Source organism: Rhipicephalus microplus, chromosome 4, assembly GCF_043290135.1.
Source record: "Rhipicephalus microplus isolate Deutch F79 chromosome 4, USDA_Rmic, whole genome shotgun sequence".
NCBI lineage: Eukaryota > Metazoa > Arthropoda > Arachnida > Ixodida > Ixodidae > Rhipicephalus > Rhipicephalus microplus.
The window spans coordinates 179,233,900-179,250,267 of NC_134703.1; positions in this window are offsets into that span (position 1 = coordinate 179,233,900).

Sequence of the window (16,368 nt, forward strand, 5' to 3'; positions counted from 1 at the left end):
TGGTGAGAGTGGAGCAGGACTGTCTCCGTGGCGCAATTGGCTAGCGCGATCGGCTGTTAACCGAAAGGTTGGAGTTTTGAGCCCTCCCGGGAGTGGTGTGTTGTTTTTTTCTTTGCGCTGATAGCTTTGAAGATATGTTCTGATGGTAGTGAGAGTGGAGCACTACTGTCTCCATGGCGCAATGGGCTAGCGCGATCGGCTGTTAACCGAAAGGTTGGAGTTTCGAGCCCACCCGGTGGTGGTGCAGCTCTTTTTTTTGTTAGGGCTGATAGCTTTGAAGATATGTTCTGATGGTGGTGAGAGTGGAGCAGGACTGTCTCCGTGGCGCAATTGACTAGCGTGATGGGCTGTTAACCGAAAGGTTGGAGTTTCGAGCCCGCCCGGTGGTGGTGCGGCGCTTTTTTTTCTTTGGGCTGATAGCTTTGAAGATATGTTCTGATGGAGGTGAGAGTGGAGCAGGACTGTCTCCGTGGCGCAATAGGCTAGCGCGATCGGCTGTTGACCGAAAGTTTGGAGTTTTGAGCCCTCCCGGGAGTGGTGCGGCTCTTTTTTTGTTTGGGCTGATAGCTTTGAAGATATGTTCTGATCGTGGTGAGAGTGGAGCCGGACTGTCTCCGTGGCGCAAATGGCTAGCGCGATCGGCTGTTAACCGAAAGGTTGGAGTTTCAAGCCCACCCGGTGGTGGTGCGGGGCTTTTTTTCTTTGGGCTGATAGCTTTGAAGTAATGTTCTGATGGTGGTGAGAGTGGAGCAGGACTGTCCCCGTGGCGCAATTGGCTAGCACGATCGGCTGTTAACCGATGTGTTCGAGTTTCGAGCCCTCCCAGGAGTGGTGTGTTGCTTTTTTCTTTGGGCTGATAGCTTTGAAGATATGTTCTGATGGTGGAGCACGACTGCTCCTTGGCGCAATTGGCAAGCGCAATCGGTTGTTAACCGAAAAGTTGGAGTTTCGAGCCAACCCGGTGGTGGTGCGGCCCTTTTTTTTCTTTGGGCTGATGGCTTTGAAGATATGTTCTGATGTTGGTGAGAGTGGAGCACGACTGCCTCCTTGGCGCAATTGGCTAGCGTTATCGGCTGTTAACCGAAAAGTTGGAGTTTCGAGCCCACCCGGTGGTGGTGCGGCGCTTTTTTTTCTTTGGGCTGATAGCTTTGAAGATATGTTCTGATGGTGGTGAGAGTGGAGCAGGACTGTCTCCGTGGTGCAATTGGCTAGCGCGATCGGCTGTTAACCAAAAAATTGGAGGTTCGAGCCCACCCGGTGGTGGAGCGGCGCTTTTTTTTCTTTGGGCTGATAGCTTTGAAGATATGTTCTGATCGTGGTGAGTGTGAAGCAGGACTGTCTCCGTGGTGCAATTGGCTAGCGCGATCGGCTGTTAACCAAAAAATTGGAGGTTCGAGCCCACCCGCTGGTGGAGCGGCGCTTTTTTTTCTTTGGGCTGATAGCTATGAAGTTATGTTCTGAGGATGGTGAGAGTGGAGCAGGACTGTCTCCGTTGCGCAGTTGGCTAGGGCGATGGGCTGTTAACCGAAGGGTTGGAGGTTCGACCCCACCCGGTGGTTGGGCGGCACTTTTTTTTCTTCGCGCTAATAGCTTTGAAGATATGTTCTGATGGTGGTGAGAGTGGAGCAGGACTGTCTCCGTGGCGCAATTGGCTAGCGCGATCGGCTGTTAACCGAAAGTTTGGAGTTTTGAGCCCTCCCGGGAGTGGTGTGTTGTTTTTTTCTTTGCGCTGATAGCTTTGAAGATATGTTCTGATGGTAGTGAGAGTGGAGCACGACTGTCTCCATGGCGCAATGGGCTAGCGCGATCGGCTGTTAACCGAAAGGTTGGAGTTTCGAGCCCACCCGGTGGTGGTGCGGCTCTTTTTTTTGTTTGGGCTGATAGCTTTGAAGATATGTTCTGATGGTGGTGAGAGTGGAGCAGGACTGTCTCCGTGGCGCAAATGGCTAGCGCGATCGGCTGTTAACCGAAAGGTTGGAGTTTCAAGCCCACCCGGTGGTGGTGCGGGGCTTTTTTTTCTTTGGGCTGATAGCTTTGAAGTAATGTTCTGATGGTGGTGAGAGTGGAGCAGGACTGTCTCCGTGGCGCATTTGGCTAGCACGATCGGCTGTTAACCGATGGGTTGGAGTTTCGAGCTCTCCCGGGAGTGGTGTGTTGCTTTTTTCTTTGCGCTGATAGCTTTGAAGATATGTTCTGATGGTGGTGAGAGTGGAGCACGACTGCTCCTTGGCGCAATTGGCTAGCGCGATCGGCTGTTAACCGAAAAGTTGGAGTTTCGAGCCCACCCGGTGGTGGTGCGGCGCTTTTTTTTCTTTGGGCTGATAGCTCTGAAGATATGTTCTGATGGTGGTGAGAGTGGAGCAGGACTGTCTCCGTGGTGCAATTGGCTAGCGCGATCGGTTGTTAACCGAAAAGTTGGAGTTTCGAGCCCACCCGGTGGTGGTGCGGCCCTTTTTTTTCTTTGGGCTGATAGCTTTGAAGATATGTTCTGATGGTGGTGAGAGTGGAGCACGACTGTCTCCGTGGCACAATTGGCTAGCGCGATCGGCTGTTAACCGAAAGGTTGGAGTTTCGAACCCTCCCGGGAGTGGTGTGTTGTTTTTTTCTTTGCGTTGATAGCTTTGAAGATATGTTCTGATGGTGATGAGAGTGGAGCAGGACTGTCTCCATGGCGCAAATGGCTAGCGCAATCGGCTGTTAACCGAAAGGTTGGAGTTTCGAGCCAACCCGGTGGTGGTGCGGCGCTTTTTTTTTCTTTGCGCTGATAGCTTTGAAGGTATGTTCTGATGGTGGTGAGAGTGGAGCACGACTGCCTCCTTGGCGCAATTGGCTAGCGTTATCGGCTGTTAACCGAAAAGTTGGAGTTTCGAGCCCACCCGGTGGTGGTGCGGCGCTTTTTTTTCTTTGGGCTGATAGCTTTGAAGATATGTTCTGATGGTGGTGAGAGTGGAGCAGGACTGTCTCCGTGGTGCAATTGGCTAGCGCGATCGGCTGTTAACCAAAAAAATTGGAATTTCGAGCCCACCCGCAGGTGGAGCGGCGCTTTTTTTTCTTTGGGCTGATAGCTTTGAAGATATGTTCTGATCGTGGTGAGTGTGAAGCAGAACTGTCTCCGTGGCGCAATTGGCTAGCGTGATCGGCTGTTAACCGAAAGGTTGGAGTTTCGAGCCCACCCGGTGGTGGTGCGGCGCTTTTTTTTCTTTGGGCTGATAGCTATGAAGTTATGTTCTGAGGGTGGTGAGAGTGGAGCAGGACTGTCTCCGTTGCGCAGTTGGCTAGGGCGATGGGCTGTTAACCGAAGGGTTGGAGGTTCGACCCCACCCGGTGGTTGTGCGGCACTTTTTTTTCTTCGCGCTAATAGCTTTGAAGATATGTTCTGATGGTGGTGAGAGTGGAGCAGGACTGTCTCCGTGGCGCAATTGGCTAGCGCGATCGGCTGTTAACCGAAAGGTTGGAGTTTTGAGCCCTCCCGGGAGTGGTGTGTTGTTTTTTTCTTTGCGCTGATAGCTTTGAAGATATGTTCTGATGGTAGTGAGAGTGGAGCACGACTGTCTCCATGGCGCAATGGGCTAGCGCGATCGGCTGTTAACCGAAAGGTTGGAGTTTCGAGCCCACCCGGTGGTGGTGCGGCTCTTTTTTTTGTTTGGGCTGATAGCTTTGAAGATATGTTCTGATGGTGGTGAGAGTGGAGCAGGACTGTCTCCGTGGCGCAAATGGCTAGCGCGATCGGCTGTTAACCGAAAGGTTGGAGTTTCAAGCCCACCCGGTGGTGGTGCGGGGCTTTTTTTTCTTTGGGCTGATAGCTTTGAAGTAATGTTCTGATGGTGGTGAGAGTGGAGCAGGACTGTCTCCGTGGCGCAATTGGCTAGCACGATCGGCTGTTAACCGATGGGTTGGAGTTTCGAGCTCTCCCGGGAGTGGTGTGTTGCTTTTTTCTTTGCGCTGATAGCTTTGAAGATGTGTTCTGATGGTGGTGAGAGTGGAGCAGGACTGTCTCCGTGGTGCAATTGGCTAGCGCGATCGGCTGTTAACCAAAAATTGGAGGTTCGAGCCAACCCGGTGGTGGTGCGGCGCTTTTTTTTCTTAGGGCTGATAGCTTTGAAGATATGTTCTGATCGTGGTGAGTGTGAAGCAGGACTGTCTCCGTGGCGCAATTGGCTAGCGTGATCGGCTGTTAACCGAAAGGTTGGAGTTTCGAGCCCACCCGGTGGTGGTGCGGCGCTTTTTTTTTCTTTGGGCTGATAGCTATGAAGTTATGTTCTGAGGGTGGTGAGAGTGGGGCAGGACTGTCTCCGTTGCGCAGTTGGCTAGGGCGATGGGCTGTTAACCGAAGGGTTGGAGGTTCGACCCCACCCGGTGGTTGTGCGGCACTTTTTTTTCTTCGCGCTAATTGCTTTGAAGATATTGCAAGGGGGTTTATTAGCGACGCCAGATAATAGGCAGACAGCCGGTACAGAAACAAATGCTCGGGCAGTCCAGTGTCTACAGCTCGTGCTCGCGCTTCGCACTCAGCGATGGTCCCACTATCATTGCCTTGCGAATTCCCCACTATAATGCCCCGGCGACGAAGACGAGCCATCCTGGCGACTCAAGGTGACGAGAGAACAGGAGGGTCGTAACAGGGCTTGAGGCGACTGACGTGGACCGTCTCACGACCAAGGCGGCGCTTGTCCGTGGACGGCTTGAGTGGTTCAATCACATAGGTGACAGAAGAAGGGTGTTGTATGACGCGGTAAGGGCCCGTATACTTCGGTGCAAACTTGGGAGTCAGTCCAGGAGAGTGGAAAGGCAGTCGGAGCCACACGAGAGAACCGACGGGGAAGGTATTCTGAACAAGATCATGGTCGTGGCGATCTTTTTGGAGGGCTTGGTTATCGGCTGTGAAGGACCGTGCAAGTTGACGACACTCTTCGGCATGTTCAGCCATTTCAGAAACTGGGCTGAACTCTGAGGCATCAGGATTGTATGGCAAAATTGTGTCGAGTGTGTTGCATGGGTCACGACCATATAAAAGAAAAAATGGAGAAAAGCCTGTTGTTGATTGAATCGCCGTATTGTAGGCGTACGTCACGAAAGGAAGAACAACGTCCCAGTTGGAGTGGTCGGAATCAATATACATAGCGAGCATGTCTCCGAGGGTTCTGTTGAAACGTTCCGTTAGGCCGTTTGTCTGAGGGTGATAGGCTGTTGATGTGCGGTGTACCGTACGGCATGAATGTAGGAGCTGCTGCAGAACTTCGGACAAAAATACGCGTCCTCTGTCACTCAGGAGCTCCCGTGGTGCACCATGACGAAGAACAAACCGGTGCAAGATGAAGGTTGCAACGTCACGAGCACCAGCCGAAGGCAGCGCTGCCGTTTCGGCGTACCTTGTCAGATGGTCGGCAGCCACAATCACCCATCGATTGCCACCAACAGAGCACGGTAGCGGGCCGTATAGGTCAATCCCAACACGGTCGAATGGGCGTGCAGGACATGGCAAAGGCTGCAGTTGACCGGGTGAATGAGGGAATGTCTTACGCTGCTGACACTGGGAACATGAGCGAATGTGTTTGCGTACAAACGTGTACATACCCCGCCAGTAGTAACGTTGGCGGATCCGCTCATACGTCTTTAGCGCACCGGCGTGTGCGTGTTGCGGTTCAGCATGAAAATATTTGCAGATATCAGACCGCATATGGCTGGGTATGACTAGCAGCCATTTACGACCCGTCACTTGATAGTTGCGACGGTATAACAGGCCATCCCGTATGGCGAAATGCGTTGCTTGGCGGCGAAGAGCACGCGGGTAACCGGACGTTGATGCGTCAGAAAGCATATTCAATAGCGAGGCGATCCAAGGGTCCTTGCGCTGTTCGGATGGCATGTCTATGACGCTGACGGCAGAGAGGGGAAGGTCCAGGGCTGATATATTCGTATCATCGGATTTTCCGGGTGATCGTGAAAGCGCATCTGCGTCAGAGTGTTTTCGCCCCGATCGGTAGACGACGCGTATGTCGAATTCCTGGAGGCGTAGTGCCCAACGTCCGAGGCGGCCGGAAGGATCTTTTAGCGAAGCCAACCAACAGAGTGCGTGATGGTCAGTTACCACATCAAAAGTTTGGCCGTACAAATAGGGGCGAAACTTGTTTAACGCCCACACAATCGCGAGGCACTCTTTTTCCGTAACAGAATAGTTGGCTTCTGCCTTAGTGAGGGCGCGGCTGGCATAGGCGACCACATACTCCGTAAAACCTGGCTTGCGTTGCGCGAGTACTGCACCAAGGCCAACGCCACTTGCATCCGTGTGTACTTCGGTTGGCGCAGTAGGGTCGTAATGGCGCAGTACGGGTGGTGAGGTAAGGAGTTGGCGCAGTGTTGCGAAGGATTCGTCACAGGCTGCTGTCCAATTCGAAAGATCTGCAGGGCCAGCAAGGAGTTTGGTGAGTGGAGCGATGATGGAGGCAAAGTTCCGGACAAAGCCACGAAAATAGGAGCACAGGCCCACAAAGCTCCGTAGTTCTTTAACAGTAGTCGGCTTAGGAAATTCGGCAACAGCACGAAGCTTGTCAGGGTCGGGAAGAATGCCGGCTTTCGAGACGACATGACCAAGTATGGTGAGTTGTTTAGCCCCGAAGTGACACTTCTTCAGGTTAAGCTGAAGCCTGGCGTTTGTAAGGCACTGTAGAATCTTGCGCAGACGAGTGAGATGCGAAGTGAAATCGGGTGAAAAAACCACAACGTCATCAAGATAGCACAAGCAAATGTTCCATTTGAGACCACGTAAAATGCTGTCCATCATTCGCTCGAATGTGGCAGGCGCATTGCAGAGTCCGAATGGCATCACGGTAAATTCATAGAGGCCATCCGGTGTGACAAACGCCGTTTTTGGACGATCAGACTCAGCCATTGGGACCTGCCAATAACCCGAGCGAAGGTCAAGCGAGGAAAAGAATTCTGCACCTTGGAGACAATCGAGAGCGTCGTCTATGCGGGGAAGAGGGTAAACATCTTTCCTCGTAATGTTGTTTAGGCGCCTGTAGTCTACGCAGAACCGGACTGAACCATCCTTTTTTTTGACGAGTACAACTGGGGAAGACCAAGGACTACAAGAAGGCTTGATGACTCCGCGCTGTAGCATGTCGTCTACTTGATCTGCAATTACCCGACGCTCCGCTGGTGACACACGATAAGGGCGCTGGCGCAAAGGAGTACTCTTTCCTGTGTCAATTGTGTGCACAACGGTGTTCGTTCTTCCTAGCACCGCTTGGGGAAAGTCAAACGAACGCTTGAATTCGTGCAGCAGGGTAACAAGCTGCTCTCGTTGAGCCGGGGCGAGATGGCTGTCAATAGAATGGTGAAATGCATCGGTAGACACGTTGTTCAAGGCAAAGTGAGGAACCAACGCGCTCAGCTCCATATTCGGCTTGGTGTCGAAGAAATCGGCAGGCACGATAGTACCTTCATCGATGAGCTGAATGTGGCCGAGCGTCTCGTTGCGGCGCAAACTGAGGGGGCACGAGTTGGGATTGGAAATAAATATCCCGGTAGTGTCTTGACAAAGCTCAAGAACGGCGAATGGCAGCGATGTGTGGTGGCGGCTACCGAAGATTTCAGATGGCGTGAATAGGACGGTAGCGTCAGAAAGTGAAGCACAGCAGGCAGGGACAAACTGGGCGCTGAAAGGAGGAAGGTCTATGTCCGTCGTGACGACAAGGTTAGCCACACTAGATACGGCCGCATCAACAGAAGGCGCATCACCAAACGGTAACAGCTCCACTTCGGCCCGAGCGCAGTCCACGACGGCGTGATGACGTGATAAAAAATCCCATCCTAGGATGACATCGTGGGAACATGAAGCCAACACGTGAAATTCAATGGTGTACAACACGTCTCGAATCACAACTTTTGCTGTACATGACGCGACGGGCTCAATTTGTTGGGCGCTCGCAGTACTAAGAGAAACCACGGGAGAAAGCATCGTCACTTTACGAAGAGAGCGGCAGAGTCTCTCACTAATTACAGATATCGCGGCACCGGTATCGATGAGTGCGAGTGTTCGTACACCTTCGACGATTACATCGATAAGATTGGCGGGAGACAGGCGAGGACTTGAACGATTAGACGATGACGCAGCTCGTGCCTCCGGAGCTGCGGCAGTTAGTTTTCCGTCTCAATGGAGGTGGGTCGTCGACGCATAGGCGACACGGAACGACGACTTGGTGAAGGTGAAGGCGAGCGGGAAGTAGAACGTCTAGAAGCGAATGTTCGGGCGCCGGAAGCAGTTTGCGCATCGCGTTCGTGAACTTCAGGTGGTACGTGAGGCGCGTGGTATGGAGGTCGAAACGAATAGTCAGGATATCTTGGTGCGTTAACTGTGAAGCGCCGACGGCATAGACGTGCAACGTGACCTGGAATTCCGCAAAAGTAACATATAGGCCGGTTGTCAGCGGTGCGCCAAGGATTTCCGGCGTGTTGCTGTGGAAACGGCGCGGTGGACGGTCGCACAGGTTGTGGCGTATACATTGGCAGACGAGATGCAGGAGGCATTGCCGCGACGGCCGCATAAGTCAGTGGCGCGGCAACAGGCGTTGGTTGAGAGGCAGGCGTAGGTAATGGCAACGCCTCGGAGACCTGCTCCTGAATAGCCTGTCTTATTGTCGGCGTTAGGCGGTTCGTTGGTGCTTCGGTGGTCGGCAGATACGAGAGACATGAAAGTTGTCGTGCGACCTCTTCGCGTACATATTCTTTTATCTGCTCCAGCAGGGAGCTGTCACCACCGACGGCCAGGGCAGCGAGAGAGTCGTCTGCAGTCGTCGACCTCCGAACTGCTGCACGTTGTTTCCGAATCTCTTCCAAGCTCTGGCACAAGGTCACAAGTTCGGATACGGTACTTGGGCTCTTTGCCAGCAACATTTGATAGGCATCATCGTCTATGCCTTTCAAGATATGCCTGATCTTGTCATGTTCGGTCATCTCAGGGTTGAAGCGCCGGCATAAATCGATTACATCTTCAATATAGCTTGTGAAGTTTTCGCCCTGCCTTTGTGCACGTCCGCGTAGGCGCTGCTCAGCACGCAGCTTGCGCACTGCGGGGCGATCGAACACAGCTGCGAGGGTGGTCTTGAAACCGGCCCAAGTGATAAATTCAGTGCGGTGGTTTGTGAACCACAGGCTGGCGACGTCTTTGAGATAAAATGGGACATACTCTAATTTCGAGGGGTCGTCCCACTTGTTGGCGGCGCTCACCTTCTCAAACAGCTGCAACCAGTCCTCTACATCTTGGTCCTCGGTGCCACTGAAGAAGGGCGGATCTCGTTGGCGCAGGGTGGTAGGCACGATGACCAGTTGAGATTGGGCCGTGCTTTGCTGGGTGGTGCCTTGCTCGGTCGTCTGATCAGGCATTGCTGATGTAGTGGGCAGCTTCCGGCTTCGAAGTTCCAGGTTTGCGTACCCAGCACACTTCCACCACTTTGCAAGGGGGTTTATTAGCGACGCCAGATAATAGGCAGACAGCCGGTACAGAAACAAATGCTCGGGCAGTCCAGTGTCTACAGCTCGTGCTCGCGCTTCGCACTCAGCGATGGTCCCACTATCATTGCCTTGCGAATTCCCCACTACAATATGTTCTGATGGTGGTGAGAGTGGAGCAGGACTGTCTCCGTGGCGCAATTGTCTAGCGCGATCGGCTGTTAACCGAATAGTTGGAGTTTTGAGCCCTCCCGGGAGTGGTGTGTTGTTTTTTTCTTTGCGCTGATAGCTTTGAAGATATGTTCTGATGGTAGTGAGAGTGGAGCACGACTGTCTCCATGGCGCAATGGACTAGCGCGATCGGCTGTTAACCGAAAGGATGGAGTTTCGAGCCCACCCGGTGGTGGTGCGGCTCTTTTTTTTGTTTGGGCTGATAGCTTTGAAGTAATGTTCTGGTGGTGGTGAGAGTGGAGCAGGACTGTCTCCGTGGCGCAATTGGCTAGCACGATCGGCTGTTAACCGATGGGTTGGAGTTTCGAGCTCTCCCGGGAGTGGTGTGTTGCTTTCTTCTTTGCGCTGATAGCTTTGAAGATATGTTCTGATGGTGGTGAGAGTGGAGCACGACTGCTCCTTGGCGCAATTAGCTAGCGCGATCGGCTTTTAACCGAAAAGTTGGAGTTTCGAGCCCACCCGGTGGTGGTGCGGCGCTTTTTTTTCTTTGGGCTGATAGCTTTGAAGATATGTTCTGATGCTGGTGAGAGTGGAGCAGGACTGTCTCCGTGGCGCAATTGGCTAGCATGATCGGCTGTTAACCGATAGGTTGGAGTTTTGAGCCCTCCCGGGAGTGGTGTGTTGCTTTTTTTTTGCGCTGATAGCTTTGAAGATATGTTCTGATGGGGGTGAGATTGGAGCAGGACTGTCTCCGTGGCGCTATAGGCTAGCGCGATCGGCTGTTGACCGAAAGTTTGGAGTTTCGAGCCCTCCCGGGAGTGGTGAGTTGCTTTTTTCTTTGCGCTGATAGCTTTGAAGATATGTTCTGATGGTGGTGAGAGTGGAGCACGACTGTCTCCGTGGCGCATTTGGTTAGCGCGATCGGCTGTTAACCGAAAGGATGGAGGTTCGAGCCAGCCGGTGGTGGTGCGGCGCTTTTTTTTCTTGGGGCTGATAGCTTTGAAGATATGTTTTGATGGTGGTGAGAGTGGAGCAAGACTGTCTCCGTGGCGCAATTGACTAGCTGAATTGGCTGCTAACCGAAAAGTTGGAGTTCCGAGCCCTCCCGGAATTAGTGTGTTGCTTTTTTCTTTGCGCTGATAGCTTTGAAGATATGTTCTGATGGTGGTGAGTGTAGAGCACGACTGTCTCCGTGGCTCAATTGGCTAGCGCGATTGGCTGTTAACCGAAAGGTTGGAGGTTCGAGCCCACCAGGGGTGGTGCGGCGCTTTTTTTCTTTGGGCTGATAGCTTTGAAGATATGTTCTGATGCTGGTGAGAGTGGAGGAGGACTGTCTCCGTGGTACAATTGGCTAGCGCGATCGGTTGTTAACCGACAGGTTGGAGTTTCGAGCCCTCCCGGGAGTGGTGTGTTGTTTTTTCTTTGCGCTGATAGCTTTGAAGATATGTTCTGATGGTGGTGAGAGTGGAGCACGACTGTCTCCATGGCGATATTGGCTAGCGCAATCGGCTGTTAACCGAAAGGTTGGAGTTTCGAGCCCACCCGGTGGTGGTGCGGCTCTTTTTTTTCTTTGGGCTGATAGCTTTGAAGATATGTTCTGATGGTGGTGAGAGTGGAGCAGGACTGTCTCCGTGGTGCAATTGGCTAGCGCGATCGGCTGTTAACCAAAAAATTGGAGGTTCGAGCCCACCCGGTGGTGGTGCGGCGCTTTTTTTTCTTTGGGCTGATAGCTTTGAAGATATGTTCTGATGGTTGTGAGAGTGGAGCAGGACTTTCTCCGTGGCGCAATTGGCTAGCGTGATCGGCTGTTAACCGAAAGGTTGGAGTTCCGAGCCCACCCGGTGGTGGTGCGGCACTTTTTTTTTCTTTGGGCTGATAGCTATGAAGATATGTTCTGAGGGTGGTGAGAGTGGAGCAGGACTGTCTCCGTTGCGCAGTTGGCTAGCGCGATGGGCTGTTAACCGACAGGTGGGAGGTTCGAGCCCACCCGGTGGTTGTGCGGCACTTTTTTTTCTTCGCGCTAATAGCTTTGAAGATATGTTCTGATGGTGGTGAGAGTGGAGCAGGACTGTCTCCGTGGCGCTATAGGCTAGCGCGATTGGCTGTTGACCGAAAGTTTGGAGTTTGGAGCCCTCCCGGGAGTGGTGTGTTGCTTTTTTCTTTGCGCTGATAGCTTTGAAGATATGTTCTGATGGTGGTGAGAGTGGAGCACGACTGTCTCCGTGGCGCATTTGGTTAGCGCGATCGGCTGTTAACCGAAAGGATGGAGGTTCGAGCCTGCCGGTGGTGGTGCGGCGCTTTTTTTTCTTGGGGCTGATAGCTTTGAAGATATGTTTTGATGGTGGTGAGAGTGGAGCAAGACTGTCTCCGTGGCGCAATTGACTAGCTGAATTGGCTGCTAACCGAAAGGTTGGAGTTCCGAGCCCTCCCGGAATTAGTGTGTTGCTTTTTTCTTTGCGCTGATAGCTTTGAAGATATGTTCTGATGGTGGTGAGTGTAGAGCCCGACTGTCTCCGCGGCTCAATTGGCTAGCGCGATTGGCTGTTAACCGAAAGGTTGGAGGTTCGAGCCCACCAGGGGTGGTGCGGCGCTTTTTTTCTTTGGACTGATAGCTTTGAAGATATGTTCTGATGCTGGTGAGAGTGGAGCAGGACTGTCTCCGTGGCACAATTGGCTAGCGCGATCGGTTGTTAACCGACAGGTTGGAGTTTCGAGCCCTCCCGGGAGTGGTGTGTTGTTTTTTCTTTGCGCTGATAGCTTTGAAGATATGTTCTGATGGTGGTGAGAGTGGAGCACGACTGTCTCCATGGCGATATTGGCTAGCGCGATCGGCTGTTAACCGAAAGGTTGGAGTTTCGAGCCCACCCGGTGGTGGTGCGGCTCTTTTTTTTTTCTTTGGGCTGATAGCTTTGAAGATATGTTCTGATGGTGGAGAGAGTGGAGCAGGACTGTCTCCGTGGCGCAAATGGCTAGCGCAATCGGCTGTTAACCGAAAGGTTGGAGTTTCGAGCCCACCCGGTGGTGGTGCGGCGCTTTTTTTTTCTTTGGGCTGATAGCTTTGAAGTAATGTTCTGATGGTGGTGAGAGTGGAGCAGGACTGTCTCCGTGGCGCAATTGGCTAGCACGATCGGCTGTTAACCGATGGGTTGGAGTTTCGAGCCCTCCCGGGAGTGGTGTGTTGCTTTTTTCTTTGCGCTGATAGCTTTGAAGATATGTTCTGATGGTGGTGAGAGTGGAGCACGACTGCTCCTTGGCGCAATTGGCTAGCGCGATCGGCTGTTAACCGAAAAGTTGGAGTTTCGAGCCCACCCGGTGGTGGTGCGGCGCTTTTTTTCTTTGGGCTGATAGCTTTGAAGATATGTTCTGATGCTGGTGAGAGTGGAGCAGGACTGTCTCCGTGGCACAATTGGCTAGCGCGATCGGTTGTTAACCGACAGGTTGGAGTTTCGAGCCCTCCCGGGAGTGGTGTGTTGTTTTTTCTTTGCGCTGATAGCTTTGAAGATATGTTCTGATGGTGGTGAGAGTGGAGCACGACTGTCTCCATGGCGATATTGGCTAGCGCGATCGGCTGTTAACCGAAAGGTTGGAGTTTCGAGCCCACCCGGTGGTGGTGCGGCTCTTTTTTTTTTCTTTGGGCTGATAGCTTTGAAGATATGTTCTGATGGTGGTGAGAGTGGAGCAGGACTGTCTCCGTGGCGCAAATGGCTAGCGCAATCGGCTGTTAACCGAAAGGTTGGAGTTTCGAGCCCACCCGGTGGTGGTGCGGCGCTTTTTTTTCTTTAGGCTGATAGCTTTGAAGTAATGTTCTGATGGTGGTGAGAGTGGAGCAGGACTGTCTCCGTGGCGCAATTGGCTAGCACGATCGGCTGTTAACCGATAGGTTGGAGTTTTGAGCCCTCCCGGGAGTGGTGTGTTGCTTTTTTCTTTGCGCTGATAGCTTTGAAGATATGTTCTGATGGTGGTGAGAGTGGAGCACGACTGCCTTCTTGGCGCAATTGGCTAGCGTTATCGGCTGTTAACCGAAAAGTTGGAGTTTCGAGCCCACCCGGTGGTGGTGCGGCGCTTTTTTTTCTTTGGGCTGATAGCTTTGAAGATATGTTCTGATGGTGGTGAGAGTGGAGCAGGACTGTCTCCGTGGTGCAATTGGCTAGCGCGATCGGCTGTTAACCAAAAAATTGGAGGTTCGAGCCCACCCGGTGGTGGTGCGGCGCTTTTTTTTCTTTGGGCTGATAGCTTTGAAGATATGTTCTGATCGTGGTGAGTGTGAAGCAGGACTGTCACCGTGGCGCAATTGGCTAGCGTGATCGGCTGTTAACCGAAAGGTTGGAGTTTCGAGCCCACCCAATGGTGGTGCGGCACTTTTTTTTTCTTTGGGCTGATAGCTTTGAAGATATGTTCTGATGGTGGTGAGAGTGGAGCAGGACTTTCTCCGTGGCGCAATTGGCTAGCGCGATCGGCTGTTAACCAAAAAATTGGAGGTTCGAGCCCACCCGGTGGGGTTGCGGCGCTTTTTTTTCTTTAAGCTGATAGCGTTGAAGATGTGTTCTGATTGTGGTGAGTGTGAAGCAGGACTGTCTCCGTGGCGCAATTGGCTAGCGTGATCGGCTGTTAACCAAAAGGTTGGAGTTTCGAGCCCACCCGGTGGTAGTGCGGCACTTTTTTTTCTTTGGGCTGATAGCTATGAAGATATGTTCTGAGGGTGGTGAGAGTGGAGCAGGACTGTCTCCGTTGCGCAGTTGGCTAGCGCGATGGGCTGTTAACCGAAAGGTTGGAGGTTCGAGCCCACCCGGTGGTTGTGCGGCACTTTTTTTTCTTCGCGCTAATAGCTTTGAAGATATGTTCTGATGGTGGTGAGAGTGGAGCACGACTGTCTCCGTGGCGCATTTGGTTAGCGCGATCGGCTGTTAACCGAAAGGATGGAGGTTCGAGCCTGCCGGTGGTGGTGCGGCGCTTTTTTTTCTTGGGGCTGATAGCTTTGAAGATATGTTTTGATGGTGGTGAGAGTGGAGCAAGACTGTCTCCGTGGCGCAATTGACTAGCTGAATTGGCTGCTAACCGAAAGGTTGGAGTTCCGAGCCCTCCCGGAATTAGTGTGTTGCTTTTTTCTTTGCGCTGATAGCTTTGAAGATATGTTCTGATGGTGGTGAGTGTAGAGCACGACTGTCTCCGCGGCTCAATTGGCTAGCGCGATTGGCTGTTAACCGAAAGGTTGGAGGTTCGAGCCCACCAGGGGTGGTGCGGCGCTTTTTTTCTTTGGACTGATTGCTTTGAAGATATGTTCTGATGCTGGTGAGAGTGGAGCAGGACTGTCTCCGTGGCACAATTGGCTAGCGCGATCGGTTGTTAACCGACAGGTTGGAGTTTCGAGCCCTCCCGGGAGTGGTGTGTTGTTTTTTCTTTGGCTGATAGCTTTGAAGATATGTTCTGATGGTGGTGAGAGTGGAGCACGACTGTCTCCATGGCGATATTGGCTAGCGCGATCGGCTGTTAACCGAAAGGTTGGAGTTTCGAGCCCACCCGGTGGTGGTGCGGCTCTTTTTTTTTTCTTTGGGCTGATAGCTTTGAAGATATGTTCTGATGGTGGAGAGAGTGGAGCAGGACTGTCTCCGTGGCGCAAATGGCTAGCGCAATCGGCTGTTAACCGAAAGGTTGGAGTTTCGAGCCCACCCGGTGGTGGTGCGGCGCTTTTTTTTTCTTTGGGCTGATAGCTTTGAAGTAATGTTCTGATGGTGGTGAGAGTGGAGCAGGACTGTCTCCGTGGCGCAATTGGCTAGCACGATCGGCTGTTAACCGATGGGTTGGAGTTTCGAGCCCTCCCGGGAGTGGTGTGTTGCTTTTTTCTTTGCGCTGATAGCTTTGAAGATATGTTCTGATGGTGGTGAGAGTGGAGCACGACTGCTCCTTGGCGCAATTGGCTAGCGCGATCGGCTGTTAACCGAAAAGTTGGAGTTTCGAGCCCACCCGGTGGTGGTGCGGCGCTTTTTTTCTTTGGGCTGATAGCTTTGAAGATATGTTCTGATGCTGGTGAGAGTGGAGCAGGACTGTCTCCGTGGCACAATTGGCTAGCGCGATCGGTTGTTAACCGAAAGGTTGGAGTTTCGAGCCCTCCCGGGAGTGGTGTGTTGTTTTTTCTTTGCGCTGATAGCTTTGAAGATATGTTCTGATGGTGGTGAGAGTGGAGCACGACTGTCTCCATGGCGATATTGGCTAGCGCGATCGGCTGTTAACCGAAAGGTTGGAGTTTCGAGCCCACCCGGTGGTGGTGCGGCTCTTTTTTTTTTCTTTGGGCTGATAGCTTTGAAGATATGTTCTGATGGTGGTGAGAGTGGAGCAGGACTGTCTCCGTGGCGCAAATGGCTAGCGCAATCGGCTGTTAACCGAAAGGTTGGAGTTTCGAGCCCACCCGGTGGTGGTGCGGCGCTTTTTTTTCTTTAGGCTGATAGCTTTGAAGTAATGTTCTGATGGTGGTGAGAGTGGAGCAGGACTGTCTCCGTGGCGCAATTGGCTAGCACGATCGGCTGTTAACCGATAGGTTTGAGTTTTGAGCCCTCCCGGGAGTGGTGTGTTGCTTTTTTCTTTGCGCTGATAGCTTTGAAGATATGTTCTGATGGTGGTGAGAGTGGAGCACGACTGCCTTCTTGGCGCAATTGGCTAGCGTTATCGGCTGTTAACCGAAAAGTTGGAGTTTCGAGCCCACCCGGTGGTGGTGCGGCGCTTTTTTTTCTTTGGGCTGATAGCTTTGAAGAT